Here is a 15,749-nt window from a genome sequence, read left to right on the forward strand (position 1 = left end):
ACTGGGAAAGTCACTATTTTTAACTATAAGCAAGTCTGCTTATATATTTTATTCTTTCCTTTGTTATTTTTTTTTTTTCTGAGCACATACGATGAGCCAGACTATGACTAAGTGAATGTATGCTGTGGTGACCGCTCAAGTGTCCTCACTGCCTTCTTGTGGTTTGCAGTCTAGTGGGGACCCTTACAGATTTGAAAACACTTAGCATCGGCTGACTGGGGCGAAAGTTAGCATATTTCATGATTTTCCAATGAGCTGAGATTCGTAAGGATAGGACAGAATTAGAATAATTCTATCGTACACGTAATAGTAAATTGTAAGAGATTGGGAATATCTTGCTCACAGCCAAGCACACTGTGTTAGATAATTATTTTATATTACTAGATCATCTACTTTCCCAAGGATGGAGTGGGGACCAGGACAGAGGGTAGGACTGTCCCAGTGTAGGGACAATATAACCTATGTGTGGTAATTTCTGATAACCTATTTTTCATTTTTAATGTCTGGGTATCCTAAATGTCCCCCTCCCCAATTCTTTGACTATTACTTCTACTTTGCTTCTGGATGAATACATTTTAAATTATGAATTATCTGATTAAAATAGAAATTTTTTGAGATAATTCATGATAGCACATTTAACTTCTGAGCTGCCTTATGACAGAAGGTGATGAGAGAATGTGTGTCCCCAGAATCCTTCACCCAAATGGGACAGCAGCTATGCATGGGCTCCACAGGTCTGGACAAATAGGCTGTCTGTCCCTCTGGAAAAGAATGGGAGAATGGAACATCTCTTCATGGCCTATTTTTATTTTTGTTCCCAAGAGACTATAAAGTGTACCACTCTCATGCCTCAGAAGAGAACCCAGAACTGAAAGTATTATCAGTATTCCAGAGTATAAAAATTGGTGAATTTATTATATAGAAAATTAACATACTTCAGGAGTAGCATTATTTCTCAACTTCAAATGCAAACAGAAGACTAAAGCCAGATTTTTTAAATCATAAATTTGGTATTCACAGTTACTTTACACATTCCAAGATCTAGGCATGGAATTTTAATTTTATATTTTGCACAAAAATAGCGACATCTATTTTCTGTATGGAGAAAAACTAAAATCCTAAATATAAGATTTTTATTTTTTAAACACAAAAGTTATGACCTCTTTCTAAATTCTTGGCCTGCTAGTCATCTTCCCTAGACCACGAGTATTCTATTGAAATAGAATACTTTTTTCCCTAAAAATAGTGCATAGTAAGAAATGAGACTATATCATGGTGATCAAAATTTGACTTTTTGTTGTTGTTTTGTTTTTAATCATGATAATTTGTAAAAGAAAATTCAAATTAATACAAACCAACTGATTTGGTAAGATTAAAACTATAGGTGGAGCCGGGTATGGTGGTGTACACCTGTAATCCCAGTGGCTGACCTCTGGAGGCTGACGCAGAATGATCACAAGTTCAGGGCCAGCCTCAGCAACTCAGCAAAGCCCTAAACAACTTAGTAACTTATGACACCCTGTCGCAAAAAAATAAAGAATAAAAAAATAAAATAAGCGGAGTTCAGTTATTAAGAAAGGAAAGGAAGAAGAAAGGAAAGGGTTGGGAGAGAACGGGAAAAGGGAAAGAAAAAAATGCCATAACTGAATTGTATTTTTTCATGAATGGTAGCTTGAAAGTTCTGATCTCTTATTCCGTTGAATTTAAATATAGTAACTTTATGTAAGCTCTTATTTATACCCATTTTGACATTAAAATTTTTTTTTCGGTGCTGGGGATCAAAATTGAATTTTTTTTCATCAGCATTTTCTTGCTACTTTAAAAATTGCAAGGGCTTGTTTGTTTATAAAAAGTTACCAGGATTACAATTTATTAGCAATATTTTCTTTTAGGAATCTTCAAATTACACTTAATAATTAAATCACAAGTTTAAATCTCAGGTCAAATGACTGCTCACATCAATCAGGCTTTCTGATTAGTTCCTCTTAAAGTGCATTCATGATAAATATAACAGAATCTTGACAAAACTTCATTACTCTTGGCACTCTTCTGTTTTTATTGGTACTATTTTGCACTTGTCTCTTAGAATCATTTGCAACAAAGTTGCAACGTTGGTTTGATGGAGCATTATTGGCAGTTGAGCTCAGAGTGTGTGGCTTCCATGGTCACTCGATGCATGGCACGTCATTCAGGTCCCTTTGATGTGTGGTGGGGTACAGTTAGCATTGTAAAGACTAAAGTGTTCATGAGATCACTAATTCTATGTTGTATACAAAATGAACAGCTAAAAATTCACCCTTGACAATAAGATTAAAGCAAAAATAAACACATTAAAGTTATTAAACTTTACACACTGGACTGTTGATACTTTTTTCCTTTGATTAAACTTACCCTTTTACATTCTAATGTCTCCTGGAATTTTACACTTTGAGTTGAAGTAACTGTTGGGTTCAGGTTCTATGTAGAAAACAGAAAACCAATTCATGGGCAGAGGACAAGACTAAAATATAATAGAAACAGGAGACAGGAAATACTAAGACTTTGGTGCTTTCATTTGGAACAGAAAAGTCTCACTGCTTCAAAACAAGGTAATTTTTTTAATGCATACAAATGTATGCAACAAATGTTATTAGCATAGAACAACTTTTGCACAGTTTTTAAATCAGTATTAGGGGTTAGATTAGCTATACATGTATGTAGACTCCAGTAGCATGACCTGCCATACCTTTGAGAAAAGTATTCAAAATTGAATATCACCTGCAAAGGTTTTCCCAAGATGCAGGAAATAGCACTGTGAAATTTGAATGCTGACTGAAATAAAAGGTGTACACAGGCACACATGTAATCCTATTTTTAGTATTCCAAAGATGAAATGCTCAAATATGAACAGGGTCTGGGATCTTGCTGAAGAATAATAAAAGTCAATTATCAGACTGCTGAATTTGGAATTGGGTATAACAATGCAGGAAAAAATGTGGCCTTTGATTCTTTGTTTCATTTTCATTAAAAATAGTATTTCATATCCCTTTAGTTTCTTTGGTTTGTCTAATTGCTCTGGCTAGAGTTTCAAGGATGATGTTGAATAGAAGTGGTGAAAAGAGGGCATCCTTGCCTTGTTCCAGTTTTTAGGTGGAATTCTTTCAGTTTTTCACCATTTAGAATGATACTGGCCATGGGCTTAGTGTAGATGGCCTTTACAATGTTAAGGAATGTTCCCACTATCCCAATTTTTTCTAGTGTTTTGAGCATGAAGGGATGCTGTATTTTATTGAATGCTTTTTCTGCATCTATCAAAAAAATCATGTGATTCTTGACTTTAAGTCTGTTTATATGGTGAATGACATTTATTGATTTCCGGATGTTGAACCAACCTTGCAACCTTGCATCCCTGGGTGGTGCACTATCTTTTTAATATATTTTTGTATGCAATTTGCTAAAATTTTGTTTAGAATTTTTGTGTCGATGTTCATTAAGGATGTTGGTCTGAAATTTTCTTTCCTCGATGTGTCTCTGTCTGGTTTAGGTATCAGGATAATATTGGCTTCATAGAATGAGATTGGGAGGGTTCCCTCCTCTTCTATTTCATGGAATACTTTGAGGAGTATTGGAGTGAGCTCTTCTTTAAAGGTTTTGTAGAACTCAGCTGAGAACCCATCTGGTCCCGGACTTTTCTTTGTTGGCTTTTGATGACCTCTTCTATTTCATTGCTTGAAATTGATTTATTTAAGTTGTGTATGTCCTCCTGGTTCTGTTTAGGTAATTCATATGTCTCTAGAAACTTGTTGATGTCTTCGAGGTTTTCTGTTTTTTTGCAGTATAGATTTTCAAAATAGCTTCTAACATTGCCCTATGTAAATTTATGATTACACAAATGGTATGCCTTTACTCCATGTACAGAGAAACAACATGTATCCCATTTGTTTACAATAAAAAAAATAGTATTTGATACCCAGAATGGAAACTATATCCCTCTAAACCTGAGCTTTCACCTTTCTCTTGGTAGAAATTTTCTAATATAGAAATGAAGAGTGTGATTAGAGATTTTTGTCATTCAGTTAGAATAAAGATTATGGACTCCAATACCAGCCACAGAGTCCATCCCCTGGGGGGGAAAAAAAGGAATTAAGAGTCATATTCTACCTTCATTTATAATTTATAGTCATAGGTTACTCATATTCTCTCTCTCTCTCTCTCTCTCTCTCTCTCTCTCTCTCTCTGTCCTTATATCTTTCCCTCCCTCTTTCCCATCCTCCCTTTGCTTTACTTTGGAAATATAGGAGTGATAATTTACCTTTTATTTTTTTCTTTTTTCTTTTCTTTGTGTGTGTGTGTGTGGGGGGGGTAATACAATAGGAATTTGGGGATAAAAAAGGTTTTCTCTTCCAGCTGTGATGGATTGGCTGCTATTGTGTTAGGCCAAACACTGTGAGCAACTGTAAAGTGACAAAATGTATTAGCTAACTGCTTTGGGTGGTGCGAGTGGTGTGAGACAGCAATCCTTGAGAGAAGAGATCATAAGTTGTCCCATGGTCACCTTGGCTGTCTGTGTAGGGACAACTTCCTGGTGTGGCAAACTGAAGTCCACGCAGAGCTGGACTGACCTGAGGACATAGAAATCAGAGCCAGGGGCAAGTGAAACAACTAGAATCTGTGGAGAGATATATAGAGGGGGAATCTCAAAAGTTCATGTATGGGTTCCTCATGAGTCCTTAGCTGAGGGCTTTACTCTCTGTGCTCAGGGTCAAACTACCCAAGGCTTAGCAGAAAGTGGCTGCTATGAGATTGAGAAAAGAGTAGAAATACTAAAGGTTGAGCATTGCTAGGGAATAACGGGTTCTGACCCAAGCAGAGTGGAGGGACTTCACAAACACATTTGTTAACAACCTAGTGTCACTAAGACACTTTGAGAAAGGCTGTGCCTTAGCAGTAAGGACCACTGTCAGGAATAAGGCCTACTACAGAACTACCCCAACTGAGCCTAAAACCAAGTACTGACAAGACCCTCAGGGGAGGAAGAATTGTGAAGTTGGGTGTGGTGATGCAGGCCTCTAATCCCAGCCATTCCGGAGGCTGAGGCAGGAGGATCACAAGTTCAAAGCCAGCTTCAGCAATTTATTGAGGCCCTAAACAAAATAGTGAGACCCTGTCTCAAAGAGGGCTTGGGGAAACTCCTTAGGCTTTCACTGCCTAGGTTGAACAAACTAACCTCCCTGGATCCCAACACCCCAAAACCCAAGGTCACAATGGTAGCTAATACCTGAACTTCATAGAACAAAAATCAAACTTTTCAGAGAAAGATACTAGAATCCAGAATATTTATATATTTGCAACAGATTACTCCCATTGCCCAGGATAATATACCATTAAGAAATTAACTGACAAGCTGACTTGCTGGCACATGCTTGTAATTCCAGAGACTCTGGAGGCTGAGACAGAAGCAATACAAGTTCAAGGTCAATCTGGACAACTTTAGTGAAGCCCTTGTCTCAAAATAAAAAATAAGGCTAGGGATGTAGCTCAGTGGTAAGGCACTCTAGGTTTCATCCCTCCCTAGTAACACAAACACACACACACACACACACACACACACACACAGAAAAAGAAAGAAATTATCAGACATGAAAAGAAACAGGAAAATGTGGTTAATAATTAAGAAAAAACATGAGTTCCCTCAGAGTCCTACAAATTGAAAATTGTAGACTTTATGACAGCCCCAATAAGCATGTTCAAAAAGGTAAAGGCAACTATAGTCTTACAAAACAGATAAAGCATCTCAGCAGAGAAATGGAAAACTAAAAATGAAAGTTCAGGAACATAAAAACAACCGAAATGAAAAATTCACTGAATGGGTTTAAAAGAACTTAGAAATGCAAAAATAGGGGTCAGCAAACTTGATCAATATAAATTACCCATCTTTCTGAAGAAAAGAGAAAAAAAGAATGAAGGAAAATTAACAGAATGTCAGGGACTTGTAGGATACCATAAAATAAGACACTTGTCCAAATGTCAGAAAAAGAGTAAGAATAGGGCAGAAAAATATTTAAAGAAATAATGACCATACATTTCTCAAATTGTATGAAACACAACATATGGAACCAGGAAAATCAGCAAGTCACAGGGAAGTGAAATACAAAGAAAGCACATCCTGCAAATAATAATTTTGGCCCAAAATGTCAGCCACATAGATTGAGAAATCCTGCCCTAAAGCAATCAGATGATGATGAAGATGATGATGATGATGATGATGATAATGAGATAGCAAGAGAGGAAATTAAATGAAAAACTAATGAATAATTAACTCAAAAGAAGACAGGAAAGAACCATAAATATTAAAAATGGAAATTATTAACAGGTGATTCACTTAAACTCAATCATATTAATAATTACATTAGATATAAATGGAGTAAACACTCCTCAATGGGGAAAATCTTTTTTAAAAATGTTGCTGGGGCAACTGGGTACTTGTGTGGAGAAAATGAATATCAAACTCCTTCTCAATCAGAATAAAAATTTAAATTTCAGATGAATCATAGACCTAAATGTAAAAACTAAAATTATAGAGCTTCTAGAAGAAAATACAGGAGATCTTCCAGATCTTAGAGTAGGTAAAGATTTCTAGGCTGGGCACAAAAAGAATGAACCATAAAAGAAAAATGATATGGGGATGTATAATGGTACAAACTTTGAGAACTGTTTGACGTTTTGTAATACAGTTAAATACACATTTACCCAGCACAGTAATTCCATTCCTAGGTATTTACACAGGGAAATAACATAAATGCAAAAAACAACTGGAACAAAGACTTTCATGGCAATTTCATTCATAATACTCTTGAATTAGAAACAGCTCAAACAGATTAATGAAGTGCTTACTCATAAAATGAAATGATAGCCAACAATAAAAAAGTAAATGTCTGATGTAAAAACAAATAAATTATATTAGATCAGAAAAGAAAGACTTAAAATAATACATAGCGAATGAATACATTGGCATAAAATCTCAAAGAGACAAAACCATAGTGGTTGTTCTGCAGTGGGGTGAAGTTGAGTTAGGGATTGATTGGAAAGCAGTATTTGGAAATTTTCTGGGGTGAAAAAATGTTCTGGCAGCCAGGAAACAGGGCGGGGGGGAGAGCGAGCTACCTTAATTATAAAATACCATTTATAATAGCCTCAGAAATGTAAAACACTTCGGGATTATTCAAATGAAAAATGTGCAAGACAGTTATATTGAAATCTTTTGAATATTGCTGAAAGATATTAAAGAAGACCTGAATAAATAGACCACATTCATCAACAGGAGGAGTCAATATTTTTAAAAATCCTTTCCTCAAGTTTTTACTCTAATGCAATCCCAAACAAAAGCCTAGAAGACTCTTTTATAGAAATTTAAAAGCTGATTGCAAACTTTACACTAACTTGTAACATTTAAATCAACTTTGCAAAAAAGAACAAAAATAGAGGACCTGACTTCAAGATTTACTAGAAAGTCAAAGTGATCAAGACAACTTGGCACTGATATAAAGATAGACTTAAAGAGTTATGGAACAGAATTAGAAAATTTAGGAAAACATTAAAATATGTATAGTCCATTTATTTTTTCCCTCATGTTCTTCTGCTTAGAATGTACTACCTGCTTCCAACCTCTGTGTTCCTGACTTCTGGTGGACTTTCCAGACTCTGGTCCAGGAAGCATCAGCAAAGTCCTCTTCATCATGTCCTCCACTCTATTTCTAATCATCCCTTAGAACTAAGTGATGAACTCGTGACATTCCCAATTGCTGGGCACCTACTGCCTGCTGGCTCCTTCTGCCTGCTGGCTCCTTTATGTTTACCACTTCAGTGAAGTCTCACAAAAAGTACTACACTCCTACTACCTCCTTGCCACTTCTAAATGAGGCTTAGAGAGAAGAGTAACCTAGCTAGTGAGAGGTAGAGATAGAATTTGAACTCAGATCTGAAGACTCCAAAGCTGATGCAACTATTTCTCTTAGAGCTAGAGTTTCCAAGTCCAAACCATTTAACTCTCAACTCCTGAACCTCTTTACCAAAGGACTCCAGCTTCTACACTTTCCTTTAGGATTAGGAATTTATTGTTTCCTGAAGCGAAAATCTCTCTCTGATTTTCTCTGTTCCTTTGCTAAAATCTCTCTCCCAGCTACTCCTTCCACTGCTCTTTGTTCTGCTTTCTAGGTCTTTCTAGTTAGGACTGCTTTCTCTTCCCTGGGCACTCCTCTTCTCCAGGCTAATAGCCCCAACACCTTTAAATATCATTTCACTTTTAGAAGAGAGTGACAATTACTTTCCTTCTTTATAGATGAGAAAATGGAGATCCAGGATGGAGAAGGCTGGTAAGCTAGTTATGGAGCCCTGGGTTTGCAAACACAAGTCTCTTGAAGATTCTGGGTCTTTCATCAAACTTTGGAATTCTAGATATAAAGGCAACCCTGTCCTTTATCCTTCTGGTCCATACCTGGTCCACCTGGTTAGGAGGTCACACTAGGGTTGGCATTTGTGAGAATCCTTGCTCTCACATGCAGAGGGGTCATTCTGAACATGGGCATCTTCTCTGTTTCTATGGGTAAAACTGTACTTCTATGAACCCAAGACTCTGAAGATTTCTCCAGTTTCAGTCTCCACTGAAAGTTTGAAGAAGGCCCCAGTCACCAACCTAATGCCATCTTGATTCCATCCTGCCTCAGACTAATTTTGTCATTGAGGGAGTTCCTGGAGAGGAGAAACCCAATTCAGGACAAGTGGGATCCTTGGCATGTATTTCAGCATGTGCCAGTCAGAGACACAGATTTATTTAGAAGAGCAGATATACATTCAAGGACAGGCTATCTCAAGGGAGAAACATCTTTGGAGGTAAACATTAGAAATACACACTTCAAGGGAAAATGGAGCTCATCTTGAGTGAGAAACTTTGGGGATAGATCAAAGAATTCAGGGAGAATGTGGGCCATCCCCTGAAGTAGAGAGAGTGCCCTTTGGCATGGGGTGCTAATATGCACAGAGAGACAGTAGTTAGGGGCTAGACTACCGTGGACCCAGGGAGGGGTAATGGCAATTTCAATCCAGTTTTCCCTAGGCTTGCACACTGCCTTCAAGTTCCTTTTTGCAGGCAAGTTCATGGGCCAAGGGCAGGGGCTAAGGACAAGTGCTGGGTTGCTCATCAATGTTTTATACTTCGAAGGTTCATAGGAGTTTCCTGCATTCCAATGGCTCAGAGGTGCTTTTGAGACATTCTTTTTCTGTATCCTCATCTTCCTAATTCAGTTTTATTTATTTTTTCCTCCTAAGTTCTCCTAAGCTATTTCCTTCTGTAATCACCTTGGATTTCAGGAATAAGGGGGTCTGGCGGAGAAACAACTTGTAACAAGTTAACACTATGCTTAAGGCAACAGTAACTTTCTTATGCCAAGAAGGTCCTGCCTAATCAGTCCTGAGAGAATGATGAACCAGATCACACTTGAGCAAGATCACCTGGTGTGGCAAATGTGAAAAAGCATCCAGCTATGCCAACCCCCAACTCTTGGCTCTTATTCCCTTTTCTATGAAACCTCAAAGTCATTGTCAGCCCCTAGAAGACAGAGTTAAGGACATGGATTCCCTTGTGTACCTGATGTTGCTACACTTATTAAGGTTCCTTTCTTATTTTTCACCATTGGTTTTTGAGGGCCAAGTGGCCAGACATGATGTGCTGGATCCCTGGAGTCAGGCCTCCGGCCAGGGGCTCTGATAGCAAGTTCACCAAGAGTCAACTCTGGACTCTGAATGATAATGTGTTGGTGTGGTTTTGTCAGGTATAATATCTGTTCTGCTCTGGTGCAGGATGTTGATAAGGAGAGAGGGTGTGCTTATGTGGGGGAAGGGGCTTATGGGACATTTGCATATATTCTGCTTGATTTTTATGTGAACCCTAGAACTATCATTTAAAAAGCATATTTAATAAAATAGCTAATACCACACAGTGGTAAATGCCTACCATCCCAGTGACTTGGGAAGATGAAGCAGGAGGATAGCAAGTTTGAGGCTAACCTTGGCAATTTAGTGAGACCCTGGTTCAAAAGAAAAAATAGAAAGGTTGGAGATGTGTAGCTCAGTGGTAGAGTGGCCCTGGGTTCTGTCCCCAGTATTATAAAAAACGACTGGGGATGTAGCTCTGTGGTAGAGTGCTTACCAAGTCACACACACACACACACACACACACACACACACACACACACTTACCATAATACCAAAATTTCCCATTTGAGAGACTGCCTGGACTTAGTTTGGGTCGCTTAGTTCTAATTCTAAATTGAGATGGACTGTGTCTACCCAGGGAGTCAGGTGGGCCAGGGCACTGTCTCCAGGGCTCTGGGGATCCTGGGAGAGGAAAGGGGAAAGTCTAGGTGACTCGGGCCACACTGTGCTAACATGGCAACTGTATTAAACATGTAGACGGAGTCAGCAGTTGAGACAATTCTCAGATGTTGATGTTTCTAGAAAATGAGGTTGTTCAGCAGACAAAACCAATAACTGTCTACTCTACCTGCTTTCAATTTAAGGTTGAAAAATATAAAATTTTATTTCTACCTAAAAAAGTCTCTTATTTTTTAATCCGTGCATTGTAGTTGTACATATTAATGGGATTTATTGTTACATTTTCATACATGCACACTAAAATGCTCTTTTAAAATATGTTGTGTTCATAAGTTAAGGTTCACTAAAGAAGAAAAACAATGTGCAAAAACTTTGAAGGTACACATATGAAAAGAAGTCCAATAATGAAAGTGAAGTAGTTCTCATCCTACTATTCACTGAGCTGTAAGACAGAATTGATTTTCACTCAAACTTTGAATGTCAAATTAACCTCTATTTACAGTTTTTAAACTACTCTTGTTTTGAAACCCTGAAAAACTTCACTTTGAATAAACTGATTATGGTAACGTGGAGGACATGAAGCACTTCAAGATCCGTAACCACAGCCCTAGTCATTGCATTGTGAATTGCCCGTAGACCCTCTTCAGCGTCGCCTTTATGAAGGCTGAGTGAATACTGTTACTATCTGGCCTGAAACCTTTGCTGATGGTATTCAGTGAGTAAGCTGTGGAAGGCAAGCAAATGGCCTCTGGCCTCTCCTCTTGTCCCAAATGGGAAAACCTGGCTTGGTTACTGAGCAATGTGTCCTCGGTTCTTGTCTTGAAAGATTTCAGCCAGGAGATACAGAATAAGCATAAAGGGTTTATTTAGCCAAGGGAAAGTACTCTCCAGAGAACACAGAGCAGGCTGTACCAAAAGAGGAGGCAGGCTGGGGTTTTCCACCTGGTGGGTCTAGAACCCTCCCTCCTGGTGTATTATGTATTTGGGGCAGTAACTGTAGTTCTCTCCTGTGTGCAGGTGCTGATTTCACCCCATTGGAAAATTTCCCATCACTACCTAAGCAAAACGCAAGGGTGGGATGGTCAAAACTACAAGGTGAATGGTATTACAATGAACCTGGGGTCACCCAGAGAACTGTGCCTTGGTGCTCTGGGAAGGTCCCATAGTTGGAAAGTTCTTTTGAGGTTCCCTCCCACGGACACCACACTGGGGATTGAACCCAGGGTTGCTCTACCACCCAGCTACATCTCCAACCTATTTTTTATTTTTATTGCTTTGACACAGGGTCTTACCAAGTTGCCCCAGTTAGTCTTGAAATTGGGTTCACCCTCTGAGGTAACTGGGATCACAGGAATGTACCACTGTGCCTGGTAAGCTCTTTTTAGTTTTAAGAAGGTAGTACCTGGCTGCAGAGGAGGCAGTTTATGGGCATGTTCTCCACCTTGAGGTGAAGTGATCTTTCTTCACTGAAGATGGAGAGAACACTATTCTCCCTCCCCCAACCCTGCCCCTCTGCTTGTGTCTGCCTATCTTCCAGCTCTAACCGCTCCCCACTGTGGCGGCTTCACTGGCTAGAGCTAAGCAAACTCTTCAGGGCTACAGCCTACAACCCATGTCTTGTGCTTCTTCCTCCTGCTCTCAGTGGATGTAACTGTAGACCTTGCTGCCTAAAATGGAAGGCAATCACTTGTGGAAGAGTGAGAGGATCCATTTCTGATTTCTTCTATTTCCAGTTCATGGGGCAGGGAGACTGCTCACTATGACTGGGGGTTCCATCTTCCTACAGTATCTACTCAGACCTTTAGAGATTGCAGATCAAAAATCAGTTGCTTTCTCTCTGCCACACAGAAAATTGGGTTTGATTTATCTCTTATCACATTGGTTCACTCACCACCACTGGAACAGTCCCCCTGGGAAGAGAAACTGTTCCTTATGTCCCTACGATAAGGATGTTCTACACTGTGGAGTAACAGATGACTGTAATCCCAGCACACCTGTAATCCCAGTGAGGAGGCTGAGCCAGGAGGATTACAAATTCAAGGCCAGCCTCAACAACTTACAGCTTGTCTCAAGATTAAAAATTTAAAAAGGGCTGAGGATGTGGTTCTGTGGGTTTAATTCTCAGTACCAAAGTGGGGGGAAAACAAATAAAAAACAAGCAAACACATCACTGGGCTTACCAGAATGATTGCTTTTTATACTCAGGGTCTGGAAGTATGTGGGTTCAAGTCCGTCATCAAGGACTAGACTTTAGTTCTCTTTATGGATTCCTGCAAAATTTGGAATGCAGACATCACATCTGGCCAAAGGAAATGTTTTTCTCCTTTGTCTTTTTTCTTAGGGAGGAGAACTCCAGAAGCTCACCAGCAGACATCCCTGAGTCTCGCGAGCTGCACTGTTCACATGCCTAACTGCTATGGGAGGCAGCCCCCTGACAACACAGCATGCTGGGCTGTGGCTCAGTGGCAAGCACAGTCTCTGACCCATCCTGGCCCCAAACTCTCCATGAAATTCTCTGACCCTGCTTTTTTTCTTTTTACCTTACCTAAATATGTCAAAACATTTATCTTATAGAAATAATTTATCTTTATTGTTGAGAATGAAGCAATAAAATATACTTTAAAAATAAAAAAAAAAAAACCTTCAAAAGGCAATTCCTATTAACACTGCAGTGTTTTCATCTTGTCTGTTTCTGTACAGGTTCTGCATATGTAGCAAGACAAGTGACATTTAAAATGTCCTGGCCTGGCAGATTCTGCAACCTTTTAAGAGAATGGCAACATTTATCTTTAGACATGTAACTTTTTATCTGGGAAATGCCTTGAATGGGCTTCTTTCAGAGAGAATGTAACTACCATTCACCTCCAACTGCCTCCCACTGGTATGAAAGGCAAGAATGAAACAAACGGGGTTCAATTGAGACCTTTTAGAAATTCCTCATGGGCAGCACAGAACAGAGGTAGGATACATGAGTAGAGATGTGTCAGATGTGAGGAGAAAAGGCTTGGCTCTAGGCACAAAACATTTCCTTGACCAGAAATATTTTCATTTTCTATGCATATCAAACCACCCCCAAAATTGGTGTCATAAAGCAAAATTTATGATTTCTTAATTTTGTGAGTTAACAAGGATCCACTGGGAGGTCCTCAATTGGGGACTCATGCAAACTTGTCTGGACTTGTCTGAAGACTCCAGAAAGAGTTCTTCACTCCACGTCTGGTACATCAGCTGCCTCAGTGGGAGCACTGGGGAGCTGGCTGGGCTTCTCCCTCACACACAGTCTCCCCATGTGGCTGACCTGGGCGTCCTTGCAGCACAGCGTTTCAGGGCAGTTAGACTTCTTTTGGAAACATGCACTCCAAAAGGACAAGCTATCAGCTGCAAGATTCTTTTGCCCTTCTCTTGGGAGTTACACAGTGTCTTTTGTCTGAAAGTTTCAGTTGATTACAAGGGGATTGCTCTGAGTCAGCATGGGTGGGATCTATGTAAAGAAGCACATCAATATGTTCACTGGAGGTCTTACCTTTCAAGACCATTACAAGAAATAACTGGCAAGTTCCTAGAAGCAGCAATGTCAGATCTTGAATTTCCCTGGTAGTAATTATTCTTTATGACTTTCAAACTATGTTAAATGCTAAAATTCACAGCAATCTTGTATTAGTGAGGCTTTGGGAGGGAAATAAAGGTAGGTGGGGTGAAGCTGAGGATCTCTGATGAAGAAAAACTCATCTGTATTATAGATTCTGCAGACTGATTGACCTCAGCTGAATAGAATTATCCTGACAGTGGAGAGATGGACTGCTGTAGATCAAGGGCCAAAATTATCTTTGGCTATCCTAGTCCCTTTAATAAAAGTCATTTGCTTTCAGCCTCTGTATCTAACCTAAAATCTTCCTATTCAGTAAAACTCTCAGAATGTCTGAGCTTAGCAGACCTGTAGCTTCCGCCAACCCTAAAGCTAAGAATGCTGTAATATCTAAAATCTACAGAAAAGATTTCTCCTCTTTGCTGTAGCCTGTCTGCCTAAGGCTTCCACCAATGTGTATGGTCAGTACTTTTGTTCTGTGGTTATGAAAGTTCACGTTTTCCATCCGAACACATCATTCAGGGTTCGTTGAATCAATGTTCCTGAGCAGTGGTCATTCATATTTGTCTCAGAATAAACTATTTCCTTTAGTTATTTGATATGGACAATATCATCATCTAAGAGAAGTAGGGGACGAGGTAACAGAGACACAGGATACAAGGGCCACAGCTAGAAAGGGTGATGGTAAAGAGGCAGGCTGTGGCAAGGACTAACAAGAATCATAAGCCACTTCCTTACTCTTCTTTCTTTGTGGCTTGTGTAGTACATGGGACTGAAAACTATTCTATTAGGTATTGAGAGAGGAAGGATCAAGGATTTCGTTATACGTAAGGGCACACTGAGCTCAGATCACATTACACATTTACCTCTCAACTTTATATTTTAAATAAACTTGGGGTCATAACAAAAAATCCTATAACTTAATAAACACCAGAATTTGCCACCTATTTTGATGGACTCCCCATATTAACCACACATAGGAAAATCTGAGCAAGGGAGCGTGAAAGAGTCCCAATGAGAGTTGGTCTTTTGCTCACAAAAAAATCCACAGTTGGTTTAATGTAAAGGATATGAATTCTTAGTGGATTATAGGATACGTGAGCCCCAAAGATGGCAGGATGGGCTTGCCACATTCTCCATATTCAGCTTCCTATCGCCTGCTCTCCATCCTGTCTACCAGACCTCAAGAAAAGTAACTGCATCCCGCCTCAGGCTCAGAAGTATTTTTGTTATAAGCAGTTTGGCATCTGGGGAGTTCATGGAAACACATAATGCCAAGACCATTTAGGGTAAAACTAAGGAAAGATTAAGGAGGGTTAAAAGCGAGCTCTCAGAGAAGAGTAAATTCCCAAAGCACCAATTCCAAGTGGGCCAGAAAAACTTCTACTTGACCCAGCTCAAAATCTGTTAATTTTCTATTGCTTTGACAAAATACCTGAGATAATTAACTTAAAAGGAGGAAAAGTTTATTCTAGCTGACAGTTTCAGTTCATGGTCACTTGGTTACATTGCTTTTGAGTCTGCAGCAAGGCAGAATATCATGACAGAAATATGGAGCAGAGAAGCACTGTTCACTTCATGGTGGCCAGAAGCAGAGAGAGAGGGGTAGATCCCTATATCCGCTTCAAAGTCATGCTCCCAACGACATAACTTCCTTCCATAAGACCTTGCCTTCTAAAGACTCCACCACCTCCCAACAGTACCACAGGCTGGTGACCAAGCCTTTAGGATATAGGCGTTTCAGGGACATTTAAGATCCAAACCCTAACAGAACCACCCTCTCTCCTTTTCTCAC

Source organism: Sciurus carolinensis, chromosome 9 (genome assembly GCF_902686445.1).
Source record: "Sciurus carolinensis chromosome 9, mSciCar1.2, whole genome shotgun sequence".
NCBI classification, from domain to species: Eukaryota; Metazoa; Chordata; class Mammalia; order Rodentia; family Sciuridae; genus Sciurus; species Sciurus carolinensis.